Genomic DNA, 26037 nt, shown 5'->3' on the forward strand with positions numbered 1-26037 from the left:
TGTCATCTTAGCAATTGGTTTATTTGTCAAATGTGTTCCTACTGTGTTGAAGTGTGGAAAATGGTCTCATAGGAGTAACACTGAGAAAGAGACTGAAAGGATGGTACCAGATACCGAGATCATGGTCTGTGAAGAAGTATTGTATAATCTTGAACTTGAAACGGTGATTGGGTGATAGTTTATTGCACTATCAAAGGGTGGAGCTGTCGAAGTCAGCAAATTGGATAAAGTCATTTCAATTAAAATCGAGCAAACTTGGTTGTCTTTGTCTGAAAAGATGCGTACGGTACGCTACTGCGTAAAAGGGCACGCTACGGCGTGAAAGGGCGTACGCAGCTGCAACACGTGGCACAACAGTATTTAATCTTTTACATACAATCGCACAAACACGCACACTTGTAAAATAGTACACATTAATGGTAGTTGCAACACATAGTCATTTATGTTGAAATATAGTAGTATTAATGTTTTATATTATAAGTTATAGGCACATTAGTGAAATATATGGAACAGGTTGAAGGAATCATATCATGTGTGGTATCATAATAAACCTCTTATCATATTCTACTGTTCGGTTCACTCTGCGAAGGAATTGCAGAGTGCATACACAAGTTATGAATGATAGGGAATTATGAACTACTTAAGACTAAGGAATCTTGGCGGGAAGAGCAGAGCATACCCCCTGGAGAGATGACCCCCTCCTTTGGATTCTTTAGAATGAACTAGCCAATGATTGACAACCCCTTGGACCTTCCTGAAACCTGGACCAATAGAAGCAAGCTATACCATCTTCAATGTTTTACTGTATTCATGTGTGCATATAAGCAGCAGCTTCTCATCTAGTGTTCAGACATCTTGTCCCCAGACTTCAGGATTGAATGACTGTACACTGGATCCAGAGCGCCTGCGATAAGTAACGGCTGTACTTATTATTATTTCGCTTGAATATATTTTGCTACTTTAAGAGAATAAATCTTTGTGCGTTGGAAACACAAATCGAGATTCGACAATCGTTATTGGTTAGCGACAATACGCACTTAACATATATCAGAGATGTTAACAAGGTAATAATTAAAATATGCTAACAATCATATTACAAAGCATATAAAATATCTATACCGACAATCATAAATATAAGCAATAGTCAAACAGACCTTCAATATATGGACTATAGGAAGGGAGTGATTTTGCAGCCTTCATTTAACCCCACAGGAGCAAGAGTATTTAAGGTGTAGATCCAAAAGGTTTCTCTTTGAGACAGTTTTAGTAATCAATCTCCTCCCCTAATGTTCAATTCTACATGTTCTATTGCTTTCTATTTCTTTGAACCTTAAAATTTCAGGATTAGCGTTTTGGTATTTAAAAAAACACTATGGTTATCCAATTTGTTACGAATATTCCGCAGGTGTGGTGTTCAAATATGCGTATTTTCACACATCTTTTAGTCTTTCCAAAGTATTTCTTTACACACCCACATTCTAATAAGTACACCACAAAAGATGTGTTACAATTCAAAAATGACTGAATATTCCTAACTTTTATTGCAGATGTATCTTAAGATGTTTTAGTATCTTTATGTACATACTTACAAACCTTGCATTGTCCGCAAGGAAAAAATCCTTTTACCGGAGTTAACCAATTAGTGGGTTTATTCGCTACCTCCCTTAAATGTTAGGGAGCTAACAAGCTTCTCAGTGTTGTTGGTCTCTTAAAAATTGTTCGGGGTTTCATAGGTAATATCCCTGATAATACAGGGTCAAGTTTCAAAACAGGCTTGTTGATTAAATACTGTTTTTAATTTCACCTTTATGTTTAGAGGAAATTGGGAGCTATTTCAACTATAAGGACCTGAGTCATTAAGGCATGTATCTCTGCAAGTTTTGAGCGTGTCCTCCACAAAATCGTCTGCGCATGCACAGAACCAGCTGAATTTTTGTTAAAAAAAAGTCTTACTACATCTTATTTTTTAGGGGAGGGAACAGGGTGGGGAATTGGTGGATGAATGTAAAGTAAGGCCGTTCCCCTGCAGGAAACATCCAAGTCAGCTTCCAGTGTGCTGAAAATATCTCCTGCACCAGCAAGGGGTCTAGTCTAGGTGCTAGCGCCAAGTCTGGCAGCATTACATCCGCCGTATCCAGCAGTGCTAGCAGTTGTAAAAGATAGATGTTAAAAAAAAAAAAGCAGGAGGTTGCACATCCAAATAATAGTATCCCTTGTGCTGTCAGCCTAGTGCTAGTCAGAGCAAAACTGGGGAGAGAGGGGAGCCAGGACTGTTGGAACTATAGCAGGGGAACCCGCAGCATGCGGTCCCCCTGCCATAATAACAAACCAGCCCCAAAGGAGTTGGGGTTTACAAAAATAAGTGTGCCCACCCCCCCCTAGGGGTACATATCCACGTGCTGAAAACACTAGGGCTCTTCCCACAACCCTGGGCTGTGAGAGTGGGGTAATAAAAGGAATAATTTAAGTGTAAACACTATTTTAGTTTGTGGAACTAAAAGCACCAACATACCCATGGCAGCCAGGGCAAGCTGGCACTCAGAGAAGCACCAGTATAAACATGCCCTGACACCCAGGACCCACTGAGTCATGTAGTACAACAAAATAAATTTTTAATTAACCACACTCCGCGTACATAACACATCTATGTTCTTCCTCTGTTCTTCATCTGTAAACTATCCAATCTTGTAAACTTTTAATCCAATCGGCTTGTGTCCATAATAAAATCCAAGACCTTCCAGGTCCTATAGTTGTTAATAAAAAATTGCATCTAAAGTCCTGGAGTTGTCCATAAAAATTAACCCAGAAAACGATATTCTACAGGTGAAGGGAAAATAAATCAATAATACTATATAAGGACCTGAGACTTTTCCACCAGCTAAATATTAGGCCTTATATGTTGAAATTACTGCACACTTGTGTAATGGAGATTATCCAGGGATTTTACCCTGAAGACTGTGCTGTCCTGACAATCTGCATTTCGGTTGTGTTCTTATATGTAGAGACTTATAATATGAGTTTCTTTTTTACTTCACTGTGATTGTGGGGGCACCAGATTTTTGTGGTCCGATTTTTAGGGCTTTATACCTTTAGGAATACTTGTAAAGAGAAAATTACTGCAATATTCTAAATTAAAAAATTACATTAAATAGTTTTCCTTGTTCTTTTCTCTATAAACCCTTGTCATTAGCTTGTGATCTTAACTCTCACGCTTATAGTGCTGCACACTTGGATGAAATGCAAACACTCTTAAACTCTATTTGACAACAGTTAAATTGCTTGTACAGAATCTTGAATGCAAGTGTAGCCTTATGTTACCAAAATGGTTGTCATGTGGTTTTGCTGAGGGGTTCCATGAGTTCCATGGCGCAGGGTGGGGTTCTGTGTTTGCAGATCTGTTTAATGAGAAGAAAGGTTTTGTCAGGCGCTGTCCCCACATGCACGTTTGGTGCCAGGGACAGCTGCCTTCTATGCCTCCTCTTGCGCGTCCCATTGCTAAGCAACTGGATGCTACTTACGGTTCTTGGCAGTTCGTCCGGGCACATGCGCCAGAACATCGTGTATACTAGCAGCTCCTTCCGGTCAGCGGTCAGCTGTTCTGATCGTCGATCCCACTTCCACCAATGACAGGGCACTGCTTCCTATTTAGACCTGGCTCTGGCATCATTAGGGTACCAGAGTATCTAGATCACATTAGTCTCCGGCATCATTGTATGTTTCCAAGCAATTTGCCTGTCTCCCTGGATTCTGACCCGGTTCTGTCTGACTATTCTTTTAGATCTCCCACTGGACATATTGATCTTCTGGCATTGCCCCTGACTTCCTGACTCTGCTCTTGCCTGCTCCTTCAGTACCTAGATTGCCCACACGGTTTGACCTTGGTCTGCACAACAACACTTGTTCACCTACTCTTCACTGGTAGCTACCTGGGAGGACCGCGACATGCACGTCTTTTGCAGCAAATCGTAAACTCACTTGCGGGAGTAACTAGTGAAGACCAAAGGCGTGTTAGAATCTGTGCCTCCTAGCTTAGCAGTGCCAATATATTCCTCACAGTTTTTAATGGGGGGTGGCAACTTAACTGTGTGTAGCAAACCTCCTGGGTTTGGCGGGTACAGGGTGTGGATATGAGTATCTGCTTAAAAATAGGGTTTATCAGTTGTCCTTGAAGGGATGTACCAATTCTCCTAGTATGAGTCTGTTATGCTATAATTCTTCTGTAGATTATGGGTGTATCCATAATCCTTTGTATGGATGTATCAATTCTCCTTGAAGTATGTCACATCTAACTTGTGGTATGGTGCTTGCTGTTATCAAACCCAAAATGGCTGCCGTGGAACACAGATCAAGTGCTGGACTGCATGCTCTGATTCTGCTTGCCTTGGCATAGGAGCCTGGTAGTACTGAAGGGGTTTATGTGGTTGCCAGGGACCACTGTTTACAGCAATCTCAGATGTTTTAATTAAGTTTGTCTCTCTTCATTATATACTGATTGGCAGCCCCAGTTCCATTTGTAATAGTAGAGCTGGGATTGTCAATCAGGCAAACAGTGCTTATCGCTGCCTATGACAAGCATTGGATGATGATCAAATGGGATATTAGGAAAGGTAGTGTGCCAAGGGCCAAACTATGCAAACTTCATTGTTAGCTACATTACACTGACCTCATTAACTTCCATGTTGCAGGCTCAATTACAGACATATTTTTTTTAAAAAAAAGACCTCATTGCCATTGTGATTTTTTTTATTGTTAAGCTACCAAATAATATTGCTATCCCTACTGAAACAAACAACCGGAGAAGTTAATTATTACCAGTGCCAGCAAGGATAAATTTGTTCATGACAACAGATGGAAAGGGCTCATCTGTTAATTTTAAAACCTGTTGGGTCATTTAACAATAACTCACCCTTTCAGAGGCGGAACTAGTGAGCTGTGGGCCCCAGTGCAGGGAGGCGGGAAGGATGGAACCGGGGGCCCCCAACCCTATGCATCTTCCATGCAGCGGGCCCCATTGTCTTCACGGGCCTCGGTGCACGGCACCTGCCGCACCAATGGTAGTTCTGGCACTGCACCTTTTATTTGTTAGCCAATATAAATGACTAAAAAAACAAGCAATCCATTTTACTGCCATGTTTACAGTAGATGGGTATTGAATAAGCTTAATCTGTTGCTTTTGTTTTGAAATAACTCTGCATTAAGTACTTTATTGGGAATAGGGCAGTTGAAGTCCAGTACAATTGATAGATGCTCATACTATCTCTATGGTGAGTGTATAAATTATACTTTATTTTGCTTTTGATGCTGCATTTTCATTAAGTGAAACCTGAGCACAAAAGCTGTATTGATATTTCTAAAATGTCTGCTTTAGTTTGATGAATTTATCACTGAAATCCGATACAAAAGTAAACTAGTCACTAGTGAGTGATTGCTTACACTATACACTGAAAAAGATGTTTACCAACTGTCTAGAAGTACTCTTCCAAGCTGCCAACGCTTGTAATTAAAGGTAAAAGATAATACAATCTCAAGCACAAATTGTGACAGTGTAACTAAATTTATCAAAGAGATAATCAATAACTATATATATATATATATATATATACATATATATATATATATATATATATATATATATATATATATATATATATATATATATATTATATAAGAATATTCCTCAACAAAGGTAGATGTTGCTATTTTAGACTCCAAAGCAGGTGGGACACCTGGCCTATCATAAGTGGTTTCCACCAGGACATATTTTATTCTCACCCCTTAATTGTGTTTTACGTCACTATTTATTTCAAAGGGAGCAGGAATTTAAATGTAGCATAGGGCGTACAGTTATTAATGTTATCCCTAACAGTAATATTTATTATTTTTGGTATACAAATATTTCTCTGAATATTTCAAAAAAATAGAAATAGTTCAGATGGATTAGAATTTCACTAGATTTCATTGTTCTATTTTTGCTGGCTTCTTGGGAAATTTTTCAACACATTTCTAAGACGGAGATTTTAGAGTTTGAGTGGAATCCCCCAACACTATGGATCAGCGATGTGAGGCTCATGTCAAATGTACTTCTATGTAAAAGAAAGTTCCTACATCCAGCTTGTTGTTGTTTTCTGTATACTTAATCAATTAAATACTATATAGAAGTGGAATCTTTTAAATGACCATATGTTATAATTGATATACATTATTTTTTGAAAACTTGTGTAAACACTACTGCAGAGGGCTTCGATTGGTTTACTTGCGCATTAAAGCGGCTTGATTTCCATACAATATTTTGGTTCCCAATTTAAGACTGTGAAACTTTAAATAATACACACTTTAAAGATAAATTTTAGTTTTACTCAATTTTTAAACAGTTTTTCTCTTTTCTCACTTGGTCTCAAGTGCATGTCACTTTTAAAGAACTGCGTCCAGGTTCCATGTAATGTCAGTACCAAGAGTACTGGGAGTCCATGATTATGGGGTCATATTTTAAGGACTATCTATGCTAATTAACACCAATGAATGCAGTGATGGGCAATGCACTACTGGATGCTCAATAAGTGCCTGTCAATATGCATTGCCAGGGTATTTCAGTGCATAAAGGAAGATATATCAAAATTAGACCTAACTGCTATGCAATGCTTGTGCAAAAAACACAATAGCCTTGTGTATACAAATTACACATCAAAGAAACAGGGATACAAGTATTAAATACAAGCTCCACATCAATCTTAAATTCAAGTATAAGGTGAAGAACATCATGATAACATTTAATCTTGAGATGTATTTGCCTCTAATGCACCATTCTCACAATCTGATACATCCTATAAACCTCCACCAGTCCTGATCTCCTCTTCTGCACACACATACGTTTATTTTATGCATATCTATGGAATTGTGTAATATTTATACAGATATCAGATATTGTAGAAAATAAAAGTCTCCCATATAAGGCAAAAGACAGACCAGACATTCTCACCAGTATGGAACTGCTGACTGGTTTTAAACAAGCAGTTTAGAATCTTAAAACATATATCAAAATCAGGTTCATTTCATAGATTAGAGAATTATTGTGTGGAAAGAATGTTATAGATTGCATTTGACCTTTTTACAAACTGGAACATGATATTCTGGTAGAAATCATTTCCTGCTTTACACTAACAGCAGTGCTTTGGCTCAGTACATAAACGATATTTGACTGATATATGAGAGCTGGGTAAGTGATAGCACAAGGCGGATGATTCATGACTGAACAGTGAGGTAAAATGTAGTTGCAACAACTTTCCTCAAGATGGAACTTTCCTACCAAGTAAAATATCAACATTACACTCAGCTACTTCACAAGCCAGTTGACAATTATGTTAACCTGGGAATCAATACAATGTATTGCAAATGTTATATAATATTTAATAAACTGCTTAGTTCTAACTTTTTTTTTTATTGTTTATGCCATTTAACAGGTATTGGATGCGCGTTGTATTTTCACATATATTAATTTAATTAGCATGCAGGATTAGCCATAATTTAAAATGCCAGAGAGCAGATGTTCACAAAATAAAATCTCTTCAATTATGACACAGTTGGATAAAGGGCACTACATCGAATCATTCAAGCTAAAAATTTGCACATTTCAAAATACGTGGATATGTAATGCACAAACACTTTAATGTTCTCTAATATATATATATATATATATATATATATATATATATATATATATATATATATATATATATATATATATAATATATATACAACTCTCGCTAAGCATAAATGCCAATCATTGTGCCAATAGCAGATTGTTTGACCAGAACCTATATTTTGTTTCCCCTTTCAGGCAATCATAAAACGTATGGTTTTTTTTTCCGTTTCTCCTGGCAAGCTCACAGTACTACATGTACTAATTAATAATTGAACAATGGAAAGCCCACAGTGTGGTAATTGCGAGGTTCGCTCAGCGCTTTGATATTCATATACCTTATAAAAAAAAACCGTCACCGAGAGATATTCAAGAACGGATAGTGGCATAATATAATGAGACCGTGGAACCTAGACATCATCGTCGCCTACATCGTTTTCGATTAAAGAGGAGCTGTTTCACATGACATTCCCGTGCTTGCCTCTCGTTTGTGAATTTGGCTACAAGCATTCCCTATTGTTTGCCAGTTAAGTTGAGGGGATGCTTTCCTTGCCCGTGGTCAGGGTGAACGTCTGTTAAGAGGTGGATTAGGAGAGTTAGAAAGACCAATAGCTGCCAGTGGGAGTATTTGCTATTCACATGGAAGAGACTCGGCGGTGTGTTCTGGACTAGCAGCCTCTTTCAGCACTACGGACAGCTACAAGTGCGGCTCCTAGGAGCACAGCCAGCCAGCCCGTTACTTTCAGGGCAATGCAGCCGCAGGACGCTGGACGGTAGGTACCACAGCTATGATCATTATATACAGTGGTGTATTAGTACATGGCTACGCGAATGGGTTAATATGCTAATTTATGATGCATCTAGCGCATCAAGTTACAGCGGTTCCCTGAAGTGTTCGATTGCACAATCTTGTAGACTTAAAAATATATGTGCAGCGGATACAGAAGTGTATCAAGTGCTGCTAATTTTTTGTTTTATGTCTTTACGCTGTTACTGTTCTTTTCTAATCATGTTTAACACGGCCTTTTACACAGGTAAATATTGGAATTATAAGCCCTATGTTTTGGGAGGTTGTTAATATAATGAGTGGTTTGGATATATACCTGTTTGGCTGACACAGAGGACCTCTGGGACTTCCCAAAAGAAAAGCCATAAAAGTGGGAGTTTGGGCGACCGGGAGTCCTTGTGTTTTCAGAATGGAGTTTGCATGATACCAATTTAAGACAGTGACATCCTTAATTCAGCATTGTGGGTAAATCAGGAAACTGATTTAATAAACATACATTTCATAACTGATATGATGCAGTCCACAAACTAGACAGCTAATTATAACATGCTCCCATTTCCATTCGCTTGTTTTTAATGGGGATGTGGTGCAGTTTTCTTGCACCAGTTCGCTCCTCCTTTGCAGCCTTGTTAAACATACCCTAAAGTGAATATGATGGGGACACCTTTGAGGAGTAAACAAGCTGTGGGGAGTCTTTTACGCATCTTTGTTTTTTATTAATCGCGATGATATCTTATAGTTTGGACATTTAAGTGCTGTGCGTTCATAATGTGACAAACAAAGATTAGTACTTTAAAACAATTGGATACTGATATTATGCATATATATATATATATATATATATATATATATATATATATATATATATATATATATATATATATATATATATATATATATAGTCAATCAATTTAGCTCTAAACTGATGTTGCTTTCAATAGATACGGCTTTTTAATTGGCACTTCAATATGTGAAATCACCTCCTAGGCATATGGTAGCACTTCTTAATCATCCAATTCTTAGTGTAAATCCCACGATGTCTCATGCTTGATATGTGTTCAAAACTGCAGGATTCAAACTTTATGTCGTCTAATATTCCAGTGCACAAATGTGAATTTATATTTAGAAATAATATCGCCCTCACCTCCTCCTCCTCCTCCTATTTATATCGATTTTGTATGTGTTAGTCAACTCCCCAAAAGATGAAAGTTGAAATTAATTTGGAATGTATAGGCTAAAGAGAGCCCTGTTAGAAACAGTGAACAAAAATCCATCTGCTCAGCAGAATAGCGTGAAGATCCCTAGAGGCTTGTTCAGTTAGTGAAAATATAATAGAATCACACAAGTCTCGGAATGTCTGACACATACTATTTTGTGCAAATGAAATACATTTTTGTAAATCTGTAAGCTAAAAATAATTTCCTGTGATGTTGGAATTAGTTTCTGCTATGTACAAACTGCACTGAATCGCTGTACTGTAAATCTGGGGTGTGCTTAGGGAGCAACATAACCCTTTAGAAATTTAACTGTTCACATTTCTATTGAAAATGTTCACTCTGTAGCACAGCTGACAACAGGAGACATTTGGCAGTGTGATATTTCAAACTTAATATATACCACACAATAGCAAGTAATCAAAATCGATTACCAATGTAACTAGCATACAAGGAAGGGTGCCCCTGACATTCAGGCTTCCAATACCTGTGACCTTTAGAATGGGGCTTATTGGAAGAATATTACAGCTTCATTGAAAGAGATGGGTGGCGTATTAAACTGTCTGTTTAGAATGATGGGGACATAAAATGCATACAATGATCTTTATAGCATGAGCTAAACCATGTATTAGGATTTATGATTCAACATGTAATAGTGGATAGATTTTAGTATGTGTGTTTGATTAAAAATGGAAGATGTGAGCATTCCAATTTTTCTATAAGGACAAAAGAGCAGAACATTGAGAGATACTGAAATCCTGGTGCTTTTGATGAGTAAATTCTAACATTTTCTGACAAGTCTTCCACTTTGATATCTGTGTTGTTGTATAAAATGTGAACAAAACCCTTTTTTGAAGACACATATTCTGTACTTTCCAACATAAACCCTGCCAGGTAAATTAGTCAAACTTGGAGTTTTAATCTTTACAGATAAATAGATTTAGAATTTGATTCTGGCTGGTGTGCGGTTTTGAAAGTAGGAAGACACAGATGACTACTGTCTTTTTACATGAATAAATCAATTGTTGTAGAGAATTTTTTATTTTTTCTAAAAAAACATTTGTTGTACTCCATGGATTAGTTACATTGACCGTTTACGAGCCTAGTAAACTAAGAATACAGATAATGCAGGTGATCTCTACTTAAGAAAGTGTCCCTGACAATTAGCATTATAAGATACCAAAAGCCAAATAATTAACTTTGTTGATTCCAGTACTCACTCATTTGGATTCACATTGGCATTCACAAACCCCCAATGATATCCATGAAAGATAAATCCATAGAAAGGAGGATGGTAAACAACACAATACAACTGTGAATGTTACTTCATGGTGATGATTATGTCTGCACTGACATTAAATGCCAGTTAATTTTAATAATGGCGTGCACTATGCTCAGATTAGAGTGATACGAGACAGTGTTTGTTATACATTGCTGTGTATATACATATAGATTTATATATATATATATATATATATATATACACACATGCATGCAGGTGGATATATATATACATATATATATATATATGTATATATGTGTGTATATATATATATATATATATATATATATATATATATATATATATGTATTATATATCCATATATATATCTTATTGTATGCAATAAAAATGTCATATTGTCACTGATCACTGATTATTTAAATTTCATCAGCATGCCGCAGGTTATATTATATCTAGATACAATTTGAAAATATATTTTTTCATTTTGAAAATATACATTATTGTGTTTAACTATTAAGTATATGGTATGTCATTGATTTGGGCAACATGAATTACGTTATGGTAAGTTATGCACTCAGCCATGGGGAACCAACCCCTTTAGAAATGACCATGGGCTTGAGAAATGCAGCTTTTCCTTAGTAAAATTCCTGACTACAGACATATGCTTTAGTATGACACTGCAAATGAAAATTCAGGAATAGAGTACCATGTATTGTATAACCCTATCATTTTCTTACCTGCCATTCTGCGTCATTCATATATATGATATATCATATATATATTTACATTGCCTTCAGATACTATGCCCTCATAATTTGCTGCAATATAATGATAAATATCTCATTGGCTTCTCACACCTTCCATTATTTAGAAACAACCCCTCAAAATACTATTTACCATGTATTTAAACCCCAAATGCAAATTTACTAATGTTTATTAAATCTTCCATTATGCACACACTTTAAAAAAATAATCAAAATCCTATCACTGAATATTTTTATTTAATAAAAAATGTTAAATTTGTAATTCAGATTATTTTGCTCATAAATCTAATTATCAATTAATCTAAACTAATGTTATACAGACAGATGTTGTTTTAAAATAAAAATGATATATTTATTATATATAATAGATGCTATATTTAAAATGATCAAAGATTTATTTATACTAGAAAGCAAATATGTTAGTTGCGCATCTATAATGGTTACAGGGTGTGCATAGCACACAGGATCATGAGTCAGCACAATGGGCCTGATGCATTAAGAAAAGTTAAGCAAGAAATTAAGTAAGTTTTCTTACTTAAGTTTTCTGGACAAAACCATTTAGCTATGGTGTGCAAATTAGTTTATTATTTTGCACATAAGATAAATACTGGCTGATTTTTCATGTAGCACACATATACTTAATAGCTTATTTGTACACTGAAATTTAAAATTGATCTAGGGAAAAAAAGCCAGTATTTTCCTTATGTGCAAAATAATAAACTAATATGCACCCCTTGCATTATAACATGGTTTTTTCCAGGAGGAAACTCAAGTAAAAAAAAATTAGTACTTTCTTTAATGATACAGGCCCAATGACTTATGGACCCAACCTACACCCACAGGGTGGGCCCATCACCAGGGCGTGTTGTTTCTGTGGGCATGCTTCCCAGGACCTGGCCTCTATTAAATGTTTTGAGCCAACCTAGTTGTACTTTATGTAGCCAAGGGCGAGTTTTGGCGGCCATGTCATTCACTAACACAGCATTGGTTTGACAGAGTAGCCTAAGGGAATCCTGTAGGACAATATTATGATTGTGACTGTCGTGGTATGAATGAGAGCCTCTTTGTCAGTAGGAGGCTTCCATTAGAAGAACAGAATAAAAAAGGAAAAGCACAGAAAAGAGGAGAAATGAGAAAAAAAGGAGGAAATACAAAAAAACAGAAAAAATGGGAAGAGACAGAAAAAAATGGGAAAAGAGAAATACAAGAAAGGAGGAGAAAAGAGGCAAACTAGAAAAGACGAGGAACGTCAAAAAACAGAGATGAGGAGAAAAGAGAAAAAAAAAAGTCCACTAATTTCTTAAAAGATCCATGACATATGGCCCAACATACCCTCTCCCTTCCACAAAGCAGAAATATAAACTCCTTTACTACTATACACTAGTGTGAGAATTGCCGTCTTCCCAAGAACACCACAGAAGAATGTACAGTATGCTCATTTAATTCAACTGCATTTTTATCAGCGATGATGGTCATTTTAGGGCCTGCACATACTGTGGACAGACTAATCAGCCAATGCTGCTGCTGATATTGCAGCATGCAACTGGGTTAATTATCATCTGTTTGCAGCTTTTAAGGGCAATATGGACTAAAACACATAATGTTATGAAAATTCTGTTTATGTCAACCTATAAGTTGAGCAGGCCCAGATTTACATCTTTTCCTTTTTTGGTGCCTCCCTAAAAATACAGATCTAGAATTCTGTCCTAACTTCATGGCAAAAATGTATAATCTATAGGGATGTGCACCGGCGACTTTTGAGGTCTCGTGTTTTGTGTTTTGGATCCGGATTTTCGTTATTTTTGAGGTTCGGATTTGTCTCGCAAAACACTTGACGAAAGGTCTCGGTTCGGATTTAAGGTATTGGATTCGGATTTTTTTTGAAAAAAACATAAAAAGTTTAAAAATCAAGTTTTTGGGCTTATTTTCACTCCTAGGCTATTATTAACCTCAATAACATTCAATAACAAGCATTTCCACTAATTTACAGTGTATTCTGAACACCTCACAATATAGTTATTAGTCCAAAACGTTGCAACAAGGTATCTTTCTGGACTGCGTAGAGGAGTGGGTCACCACAATATATATTAAAAACCCTGAACTTTTATGATTCGCACCAATAATTGTACCTGGACTGCGTAGAGGAGTGGGTCACCACAATATATTAAAAACCCTGAACTTTTATGAATCGCACCAATAAATGTACCTGGACTGCGTAGAGGAGTGGGTCACCACAATATATTAAAAACCCTGAACTTTTATGAATCGCACCAATAAATGTACCTGGACTGCGTAGAGGAGTGGGTCACCACAATATATTAAAAACCCTGAACTTTTATGAATCGCACCAATAAATGTACCTGGACTGCGTAGAGGAGTGGGTCACCACAATATATATAATAAGAAAACCATCAACTTGTTTGATTCGCACCAATAAATGTACCTGGACTGCGTAGAGGAGTGGGTCACCACAATATATTAAAAACCCTGAACTTTTATGAATCGCACCAATAAATGTACCTGGACTGCGTAGAGGAGTGGGTCACCACAATATATTAAAAACCCTGAACTTTTATGAATCGCACCAATAAATGTACCTGGACTGCGTAGAGGAGTGGGTCACCACAATATCTTAAAAACCCTGAACTTTTATGAATCGCACCAATAAATGTACCTGGACTGCGTAGAGGAGTGGGTCACCACAATATATTAAAAACCCTGAACTTTTATGAATCGCACCAATAAATGTACCTGGACTGCGTAGAGGAGTGGGTCACCACGATATCTTAAAAACCCTGAACTTTTATGAATCGCACCAATAAATGTACCTGGACTGCGTAGAGGAGTGGGTCACCACAATATATATAATAAGAAAACCATCAACTTGTTTGATTCGCACCAATAAATGTACCTGGACTGCGTAGAGGAGTGGGTCACCACAATATATTAAAAACCCTGAACTTTTATGAATCGCACCAATAAATGTACCTGGACTGCGTAGAGGAGTGGGCACTGGGCACCACAATAAAATATATAAAAAACTTTCAACAGGTCTGCATTACACTACACATACGGCTGCTCCTCCATCCTCTCCATCATATACATGTTGGAGTTTTAGCGTGTGACAACCTCTTGTTTTTGATAATGTCAGTGCATTTTGAATATTTTTCAATTTGCCCCACACCACTGAATGTACTTTATCTATGATACGCATCTATCTATCTTGACTGCGTAGTGTGGTGGCCCCGGTACACAATTTGGTACCGAGGCCACAATATAATTAAAAAACCCTCCACGTGTCAGAATTCCACCAAACAAGTATCTGGACTGCGTAGTGGGGTGGCCCCGGTACCCAACTTGATACCGGGGCCACAATAAAATAAATACACCCTCCACGTGTCAGAATTCCACCAAACAAGTATCTGGACTGCGTAGTGGGGTGGCCCCGGTACCCAACTTGATACCGGGGCCACAATAAAATAAATACACCCTCCACGTGTCAGAATTCCACCAAACAAGTATCTGGACTGCGTAGTGGGGTGGCCCCGGTACCCAACTTGATACCGGGGCCACAATACCTCCTCCAAACATGCTACAGACAATTCGTCATTGAGATCCCATTAAGTATGTTAAAGACAGACAGGGTCCAAGTGTTATTAGTTGACTTTGTAAAGAAAAAAACTGTCCCTGTTGCACATAGTCGTGCAATGAAGACTTACTTTTTCATTTAAAGGCACGATCTTTCAAGTGTAGTGTTTGTAAGTCTAAGTCATATTATACTTTTGGTAAAATTGGTTTTTTTTGTTCCTCTTTATGGTAATTAATTAGTAATAGAATTAAAGTAGGAAATAGAATTAAATAGAATTAAAGTAGGAAATAGAGTGGTATAGAGTTGTAGTGTGGTATAGATAGAGTGGTCCACACAATATAATAATAAAACCCTCAACTGGTCTGAATTCCACCAAACAAGTATCTTGACTGCGTAGTGTGGTGGCCCCGGTACACAATTTGGTACCGAGGCCACAATATAATTTAAAAACCCTCCACGTGTCGGAATTCCACCAAACAAGTATCTGGACTGCATAGTGGGGTGGCCCCGGTACCCAATTTGATACCGGGGCCACATTACCTCCTCCAATTTCCAAGTGTAGTGTTTATAACATCTTAACACTACACTAATTCTAGCACGTCAAAACCTCTTGTTTTAAATAATGACAGGGCATTTAACTTTTGATTTAATTTATTGAATTTGTTGGCATTTTCTTTTACTTTTTGAACATGGCAAACGACTGTTGAATGGTCACATAATGCCAAAAAAAAAGGTGCAAGATGGAATTGTCCTTGGGCCCTCCCACCCACCCTTATGTTGTTGAAATAGGACATGCACACTTTAACAAACCAATCATTTCAGCGACAGGGCCTACCAAACAACTGTGGCTGAAATGATTGGTTTGTTTGGGCCCCCACACCAATAAAACAATTCATCTCTCCCTGTACAAACTAAACAGGCTCTACTGAGGAAAGATGTCGTCCTTATCCTCAACCTCTGATTCCTCTCCCCCTACAGTGTGTACTTCCTCCTCCTCACACATTATCAATTCGTCCCCGCTGGACTCCACAACCACAGTCCCTCTGTACTGTCTGGAGGGCAGTGCTGTACTTCATTGAGGAATTGATTATTCATTTTTATAAACATCATTTTTTCAACAATGTGAGGAAGCAACCTCCTTCGCCGCTCACTGACCAGGTTCCCCGCTGCACTAAAAACTCTTTCCGAGTACACACTGGAGGGGGGACAACTCAGTTAAAAAATAGAGCCAGTTTGTACAGGGGCTTCCAAACTGCCTTTTGGAGTTCTACCACGTCACTACCTCTAGTTATTTTAGATTGCAAGGCTTGTAAATATAAATACTTTGAAGATAAAAAAAAGCAGGCTGCACAGACTGTGGAGCTAGAAAGTGAAATTAAATGGACCACGTTACTTTGGTGGCTATCTATGCCCCCCCCCCCCCCCCCCCGCCCTACACTTGTAGTTGAATATAAATAAAGCAGCCTGCATAGACTGTAGAACTAGCAATTCAAATATACAAAGAAATGGACAAAGGCAGTTTGGTATCTGTCTGCATCAGATCCCCTCTCCACTAGGAGTAAAACAGAAAACTTTTCAGCCGTTATATAATCTAGAATATAAATAGAAATTGAGAAATGCAATTTGGTATCTGTCTGCATCATAATCATCAACATCCTCCTCAGCGCCAGCTACATCAATATCCTCCTCCCAGTGCACAACATTCACACCTTCATTAGCCAAATCTGTAACTGGACTGTGGGTGATCCTTCCAGCATATGCAGAGGGCGTGCTGCAAATGCTGGATGGAGTCACCTCTTCCCGTACAGTGATGGGAAGGTCAGGGTTCACAACCAACAACACCCTTGGACTCGCCTTGGGGATTTGTGATGTCATCTGTTTAGAAGGCAGAGTTCTTTGCTGTTTTGTTGTTGTTGCTGACAGCATAACTCTCTTAAATTTTTTGTAGGGGGGGGGGAGGAGGGCTTTGATCCTTGGGTGAAGTTGGACCACTAGTCATGAACACGGGACAGGGCCTAAGCCGTTCCTTGCCACTACTTGTCGTAATTGGCATATTGCCAACTTTACGTTTCTCCTCAGATGATTTTAAGTTTCTTTTTTTGCTGTTTTTTGAGAACTTGGGCTTTTTGGATTTTACATGCCCTGTACTAGGAGATTGGGCATCGTGCTTGCCAGACGACGTTGATGGCATTTCATCGTCTATGTCATGACTAGTGGCAGCAGCTTCAGCATTAGGAGGAAGTGGGTCTTGATCTTTCCCTACTTTATCCTCCAAATTTTTGCTCTCCATTATATGTAGCACAAGATACTGCAGAATGTGTGAACTTGGTAATATTGCAGTACCAATGGACTTATAATGCTGGATTGGTTTTGCAAATTTGGTTATAATTATTATATATTTTTTTTTTTTTTTAATTTTTTATTTTTTTTTACTTTTTTTTTATTTTTTACAAACTTGGGAATAATGGGGAAATAACTATGCCCTTAGAAGCACAGAGCACAGGACACAGCACCACTGGACTGAACAGGACACGGCACAGGACCCAGCAGCACTACGGAACTCAGCAGGACAGAGCACAGGACACAGCACCACTGGACTGATACTGCAGAATGTGTAAACTTTGTAATATTGCAGTACCACTGGACTTTTACTGCTGAATGTGTGAACTTGGTAATATTGCAGTACCAATGGACTTATAATGCTGGATTGGTTTTGCAAATTTGGTTATAATTATTATATTTTTTTTTAATTTTTTTTTTTTTTTTACTTTTTTTTTATTTTTTACAAACTTGGGAATAATGGGGAAATAACTATGCCCTTAGAAGCACAGAGCACAGGACACAGCACCACTGGACTGAACAGGACACGGCACAGGACCCAGCAGCACTACGGAACTCAGCAGGACAGAGCACAGGACACAGCACCACTGGACTGATACTGCAGAATGTGTAAACTTTGTAATATTGCAGTACCACTGGACTTTTACTGCTGAATGTGTGAACTTGGTAATATTGCAGTACCAATGGGCTTATACTGCAGGATTGGTTGTGAAAATTTTGTGGTAATTAAGAAATATTAAAGTAGTTTTTGGTATTTTATAAAAAAAACTTTTTTTTATTTTTTTAAACACAGGGGAATATTGGGGAAATAACTATGCCCTTAGAAGCACAGAGCACAGGACACAGCACCACTGGACTGAACAGGACACAGCACAGGACCCAGCAGCACCACTGACCTCAGAAGGACAGAGCACAGCACACAGCACCACTGGACTGATACTGCAGAACACAGCACAGCACAGCACAGCACAGCACAGCACAGCACAGAACTAAACAGCACAGAACTAAACAGCACAGAACTAAACAGCACAGAGGACCACCTAACACACCCTCCCTCTACCCTGATCAATGCCCGAGTGAAGATGGCGGCGACTAGCGGGGAATTTATAGGATCCGAGTATCGCGAGATCCGACAACGGGATTATGAGTCAGAGCCTCAGTTTCACTTTTGAATTTGGCGCCAATACCCGGATCTGTCTCGGATCCGACTCGGATCCGCAACGTTCGGGTGGGCTCGGATTTCAGAAATCCGAGCGCGCTCATCCCTAATAATCTATAGACAATACATATTTAATATACAAAATTAAGAATAACTAACACTTCACAATCTATAGATATATCCATGGGGGTGTGGGCAAACCCCTGACATGACTCAGTTATGCCCCCTTTATGCAATCTGACACCTCTTATATTACATATGCCCCTAAGATCAGCTCTTCTTACCCATGTCTCCATGATTTCTCTCATGCTGCACCTATTCTCAGTAGTTATCTTCCTTATGACACCAGACAGTCTTTTAAATGCTCTCAAACATCATTTCTACAGAAAAGCATTTATCCCAAGCCCAAAAGCGCTCACTGCCCTGACCAGGTCTGTCAACACTTCTTATGCCAGTCTGATTTACAATAGTCACCCTGGAAAATGACAGGTTCTTGCACCTCTTATTTCTATACCTTTCACTTTACATTGTAACCGCTTTGAGCAGGAGTCTCATTGCTATTGTCTCATGTTTGTGTAAATGTTAAAAACATGTAACTGTTATAATGTGCTGTATGTATTAATTACTGTGAACAGTGCTGTTGAATATTTTATGGTGTTTTAAATACATAATAATAATAGATAAGCTAGTTTCTACTCTTCATTGTTCTTGGTTTGCCATTACCCCAAAATCTAATTAAGTTTGGCTGCATTCACATTACATCCTGGTTTTCCTAGTTGGTTGTATGGTATCACTACAGAATCTGTTTTCATGCAAGAAATAAAATATCTTAAAAAACAAAACAAAAAAGACATATGAAGTACTACAATGTGCCAACCTAGGGCTAAATGTATCAAGGTGAGAGTTTTCCGGCGGGTATGAAAAACCAATCAGATTCTAGCTATCATTTATTTAGTACATTCTACAAAATGATAGCTAGAATCTGATTGGTTGCTATAGGCAACATCTCCACTTTTCAAACCCGTCGGAAAACTCTCACCTTGATACATTTAGCCCCTAGAGTCAATGGTGATGATGCACAGTTGGCTGCAAAAAGGGAGTGAATTAATCTTAAAAGAAGAACATAGAAAAATAGCATGTTTCAGCCCATATGCAAAGCCATACACATCAACAGTCCCTGGTTTATGACAAGTCATCATCATCAGTAGCAGGTAAGATACACTGTGATCACATAAAATACACTACACAAACATGTATCAGTTCCGAAAACCCTAATATTCTTACTGTTTTAAAATGTAACACAGACTACATTATTATCTGAATGTGTACATCTTCAAATTATACAGGATATGTAAATGTTTCATAGATGCAGACAAAGCTGTATTTGTAAGCTAAACGACACAATACTATGACCCCAAAATTGGATGCACCATATTGTGTCACAATAAACCGCACCACTGGCGAGAAGATAGGTTTGAGGCAAATGGTGTGATTAATATGCTGTCCATCAAGTGTTCGATTGCGCCCCATATAGGTAAAAGAAACATGCTATATCAGTATATGAGCTTCATATGCTTTGTCTTGTTACTGCAACTCTTGTGGTCCTTTTCATAGCCATTGAAGGGGGCATGGCCACACCAGGTTGGTGGCTCCTCCCACTACACAGGCAGGCTAGGGCCCTCAGGCAGGTCCAGGCCTGGTACTTTGTACCTGCTGCTGCCCCTCGGAGCTCATGTTTATTTGTTTGTTATTTAAAAAAGCTGAAGTATTAACAAAAGAATACTCAATTTTGTTCTATGTATTAAAATAACTGTATAAATATTGCATATAAGCATATCTTTCTGAAATACTTTACTTCATGACAGTATAATATCAACTGTAATTATTGATAATCTTGTTACCTCTAGTTTATAAACATTAGGCAGACTAATTAAGATAAAATGCTCAGTCATTCTTTTTATGACTGAATAGCAGATCATTAATTTTTAAACATTTCTAAGTAAAGAAGAGTAGACATTTTATATTCATCTGTCAATAGAAATTTTCATATTATTTATGCAAAGCAAATGATCAGCTTATGGTTTGCATACAGCTTTATACTCTTACTCCATTGCCTGAAGATGGCTGCATTTGCAATATAGACCTAAAGAGATGCCCAGGCTTAGGGCACCATTGTTAAAGGGGCCTGCACAGAAATAATTCTATATTCACTATATTTAACTTTCTACTTTCTGTTTTCCTCTTATTATGTGCCTTTGACTAATTTATCCAGTGGAAAGCATATAAAGTGCACAAATACTAAGTTAGAATGTAGTGATTGACAATAGTCTGTGGCAGCACAAACATAAATACAGCCCAACCTATAGCATTTATATTAAGGTGAAAATGTATGTGCAATAATTGAAGCATTTTACAATAATTCATGAAAGAGAGCTGTTACAGTGATTCTGTATTATTTCTACAGGCTAATAACTATCTGAATATTCTTTCCACAAGTATGGCGGTTACTTTTGGCTTTCATGTTCTCTCTCTCTCTCTCTCTCTCTCTCTCTCTCTCTCTCTCTCTCTCTCTCTCTCTCTCTATATATATATATATATATATATATATATATATATATAGAGAGAGAGAGAGAGAGAGAGAGAGAGAGAAATAGATAGAAAGCTTGCATTTGACAAGGTGGCATATTATAATATTATAATAGGGGCAGATAGAGTGACAGTGCAGGACCCAGGGTTCCAGGGCAGCAGAGAGCCAGAGCCACCCAATCAACCCAAAAAGATGTTGTTCTCTTTATATTATTATTATTTTTTAAAAACAACATAAAGAGCTCTGTCTGTGTTGAGTAGCAACTGTCCTAATACAACAGAAATAACTGAGATGTTGACGAGTAATCAGCAAGATCTCTACATTAGTTCCACATCTCAGTTCTTTCTGCGTTGTTGACTGCTCAAGCAGCACAGTAAGAACTGTGCCACTGAATGTACTCTGCATGGGTGCTCCTAATGCCAGTACTCCTCCCAGGCAAGCCACATCTATACCATAACACTACTTATGCAGAGCAAAACAAGTTATATTTTTGTTAGGTTGGCACTGGGAAAATGGTATATATCACAAGGTGGTGTATTATGTGGGTACTCTGGCTGGTATATAATAATATGGGTTTTCTACTGGCTGGAATGTGAAAAGACACCTGTTCTGGACCAAACAAATCTGATAAGCCAATCAGCCAGCCAATTTGCTTCGCTGTCTTATATTTGCAAGCAGTGCAGATCAGTCCATTGGAGTAGACAGAAACAAGAAGAGCTCCAGAGAAGAAATGGTGGCAGAAGACAGAAGAGGGCGGCAGATCCAGTAGGATGAAATCGGCTGTCAAGTCAAGTCAGAATATGCTGACAAGACATAGGTGTGGGAGTGTCCGAAGGATTATGTCAGAAGACATCCAAAAGAGTATCTGGTGATGGGGATGCTGAAGCAGTAGCAGGGGATGGCAGAAGAGCTATCACAGTTTCCCCCTGCTGCCAACAAAAGCTGCTAGATGTAGGTAAGGTATTCTGGCACATGTTAAACAGACCTCTGATTGGTCCAGAGCCGGTTGTTCACCTATAAACAGGTAAGTGATATTCTTCTTTCTCTTTTAGGTGCTTCTTCACAGGAATATATATATATATATATATATATATATATATATATATATATATATACAAGATAACCCGTGCATGATACTCATGCATTCTAGTCAAATCAAGCTACTTAAGGTGTTAAAAAGGTTCTTGTCATGCATTTGGGCCATAGCCCAGGCCTCCTCAGGGGAAGAGCGTTACTTCCTGATGTAAGCGCCCTTTTTTAACGTGATTTTGTCCACATGTCACCACCTCATCATTCTTCTCCATCACCTCACCCTTCATTTTCATCGCCACATCTATCCAGATGTCTATCCAGACACACTGATCTCTCTCAGCGGTCCTGAGTATCACACTCCTCTCACTCTGTCACCCCCGGCAACCACCAACCACTCCCCACTGTCACCCCCGGCAACCACCAACCACTCCCAACTGTCACTTCTCCTTCAAGAAATATATATATATTTTTTAAAAAATCTTTATAAACACTTTTAACAATTAACAAATTAAATTAACAAATTAAAAACATCTTAGTATACTAAATTTCAGCCCTTTCTGAATTTTTTTTCCCACACACACTAAGAATTTAGTAGGTCAGTGTATAACTCCGCCCAGCAGGTGTCGCTGCAGCTTGGTTTTATTTTTTACACACACACACACACAGACAGACTAACACACGCCACTAGACATTTATATTATAAATATATATATATATATATATATATATATATATATATATATATATATATATATATCTGTCTGGTTAATTATCATATGGGTACCTTTAGCTGGTATTTTTTGTATGACTCATGTTACTATACTATTGTGTTGGCATCTCAGCCTAGTAAATTATCACATAGGCACCTGTGATTGGTATATAGTCATGTGATCACTCTATTGGCAGATTTGTCATCCTGTGGACACCTTTGGGTGGTATATTATCATGTGAGCACTCTGCTGAAAGGAATAATATAATGTGTGCATCTACTGATATAGTTATAGGGGCACTATGTTGGTATATAATCACAATGACACCTTAACCACATGTATTATCATGTGAGTACTCTACTGGCTGGCATATATTCCCATGGGCTAATCTAGCTGATATATGATCATGCAACCCCCTCTACTGACTGGTATATAATAATTTAAGCACATCTGACTGGTGTTTAATCATAATGGAACTCAGCTGTCAGATATATTAGAAAGATAAAAAGTGAAAATGGGCATGATTTCTGCCCTGGGTCCAAGATAGTGTTGGTGTGCCATGGAGCGAAGAAACAGTATATATATATATATATATATATATATATATATATATATATATATACAGTACACATAGATATACTGCTTTGGAAATTATATATAGATATACTGTCCTGGTAATTCTACAAACCACATATCCCTGCATTGAGGAGCTAGTGCAAGCAGACTTGCATTGTTAGAAAAGCAAGAGTAACATGTGTCTCATTTTCATATTTTAAACAGTCTATTCATTATTTCTGATCTGGAAAGAGGATTCCAGACACTTTTTATATCTTCTTTCTCTTCTGTCTTCTATCTTCTCTCATCTATCCTCTGATGTCTCCAGTGCAGCTATTAAAACGTTGCATGGAGACCAACTTAGAGTGCAGTAGGCAATAATATGGCAGGTGAGGTGCAGGTCTTGCAGAAAGGAGGATAAATATGTTGCTAGGGTTAGCAGCAGCATGGAATGACTGGCAGCATTGACCCATGTGGAAGCAGTGAGTGCGAATTTGGCAGATGGGGTACCTGGAAGCACTAGTCCTCACAGTATATTAACCTTTTACATAAACACACACCATAGACCCACATCATATTGACCCTTTACATACACTCAAGCCAGTCCTCACAGTATATTAACTCTTTACATACACACTCACACCAGCCTCCAAAATATCTTAGCCCTTAACATACACAAACACCTGTCCCCACAGTGTGCTAACCTTTTATATATACACACCAGTTCCCACAGAATGTTAGCCCTTTAAATACACACAGCCCCAAATCACACAGTATGTTAAAACTTTGCATATATATACTAGTGCCCAAACAATATTAACCCTTTAAATACACACTTCCCTGTAGAATGATGTGGGAAACTATTCTGCCTCCTGGAAGTCTCAGCAGGCCCAGAGGAGGGGAAACGATGGGAGCCATCTACAATGAAGTGGTTGGTCCCTGGGGAGGAGTCAGTCACCAGGAAGAGTAGCAGTGACTGTGCCATGTAGATCTGCCCCCTCCTAGGTGAAGCATGGAAGGAGGAAAGCCCCCTTTCTTTCAGGACTGCAGTGGGCCTGTCCAACACTGCATGTATAATAGTGATCATACCACTTGATTTACCATCATATCTGATTAAATTTGATTCAGTCGGATTGGATTTGAAATGTATATGACAAGCCCATATGTAATACAATATTTGGTCAGCTTGGTCAAATTTACCAAACAAACTAATCCCAATGATACAACCTGCTATGTTCCGCAATACTAAATAGAGGTGGATGTGAGAGCTCAGATTACTATAATTTGAAACTTACTTGCATTGGCTGGGGTGCCCTCTCCTCCGAGACGTCCACTCCCCCCAAGAGCACTGCTCGTCTCTCAAAAGAGCACAGCAAAGGCCTCTTCTGAGTCAGCATGCTCAAAAGAGCCCCCCTTTGCTCTTTTGAGAGCAGAGTAGGGAGCCTAGAAGGCAAAAGTGGCATAACTGATCCCCTTTCCAAATTTTGTTCTTGGGCCTGGTGATGCGTTGTGCATACTAGATACATGTTGACACATAGGGGCATATTCAATTAGCTTTGCGGTCTGCACTTACGCGCAGCTGTGTGTTTAAATTGACAATACATTGCGGATTTCCCTTCGCAACCCTATGGGGTGTGCACGGAAATCTGCAATGTTGTGGTAACGGGACTTGTGCAGCCATGCGTAATCACGGAGCGCAAAGCTGATTGAATATGCCCCATAAAATTTGCAGCTCACAAGTAGTAACAACTTTATAATATGCTACCAGAAGGCAACATAAACGTTAGCAACAATAATTTGAAAAAATATCTAATTATTAGTTGGGGAATATTAATTAAAATTTGTAGAGTTCTCTTTTAATGCAGTGTATGTCTTGAATCTGTAATTTAGCCTTGATATAATTTAGAATTAAAAGTGATCCTTTGTACTCTAGACATAAATGTCATATATACATTGTACACAAGACTAGAAAATATGGTTAAACATTTGAAATGGAGAGGAAAATGTATATATATAAAATGAAGTTAACATTTGGTTTCATATGGACATAGGGACTTAAACACACTGTGGTCTGCAGTTGTGTTGCTAACTGCTTTGGACAGTGAAAAGATAAGATTCTTACAAAATAGTCCTTGCCTTAGGGCAGTTAATGGCGTGTTTGAGTAAAAGAAATTTTAGGTACCATAGTGCTTATTACTGCATTGTCTTTCCACAGAGTAAGGATGATATTATCATGCATTGTCTGTACAATATAAGTTACATTTACAAACTGTCTTTAACACTTCAAGACAAGGAGAGAACATTATTATGCCAAATCAAGGGCAAAAGCAAAACAATATTTTCTTATTAACAATATAGGTAATTACAATTTTAACAATAGAGATATTCTCAATAAAAATTAGATAACAATATTTTGTTATC

General features: G+C 37.9%; 1 protein-coding gene across 1 annotated transcript in view; it reads left to right on the forward strand.

Moving 5' to 3' along the window:
* The first annotated feature begins 7969 nt into the window (after window positions 1-7969).
* Window positions 7970-26037, forward strand: part of GRM8 (glutamate metabotropic receptor 8) — a 956579-nt gene continuing 938511 nt past the window's right edge. The window contains exon 1 of the mRNA XM_075208924.1: window positions 7970-8409. The gene's annotated coding sequence lies outside the window, so the exon portion shown is untranslated. The remainder of the gene's footprint in view (window positions 8410-26037) is intronic.

Source organism: Mixophyes fleayi, chromosome 4, assembly GCF_038048845.1.
Source record: "Mixophyes fleayi isolate aMixFle1 chromosome 4, aMixFle1.hap1, whole genome shotgun sequence".
Lineage (NCBI taxonomy): Eukaryota > Metazoa > Chordata > Amphibia > Anura > Limnodynastidae > Mixophyes > Mixophyes fleayi.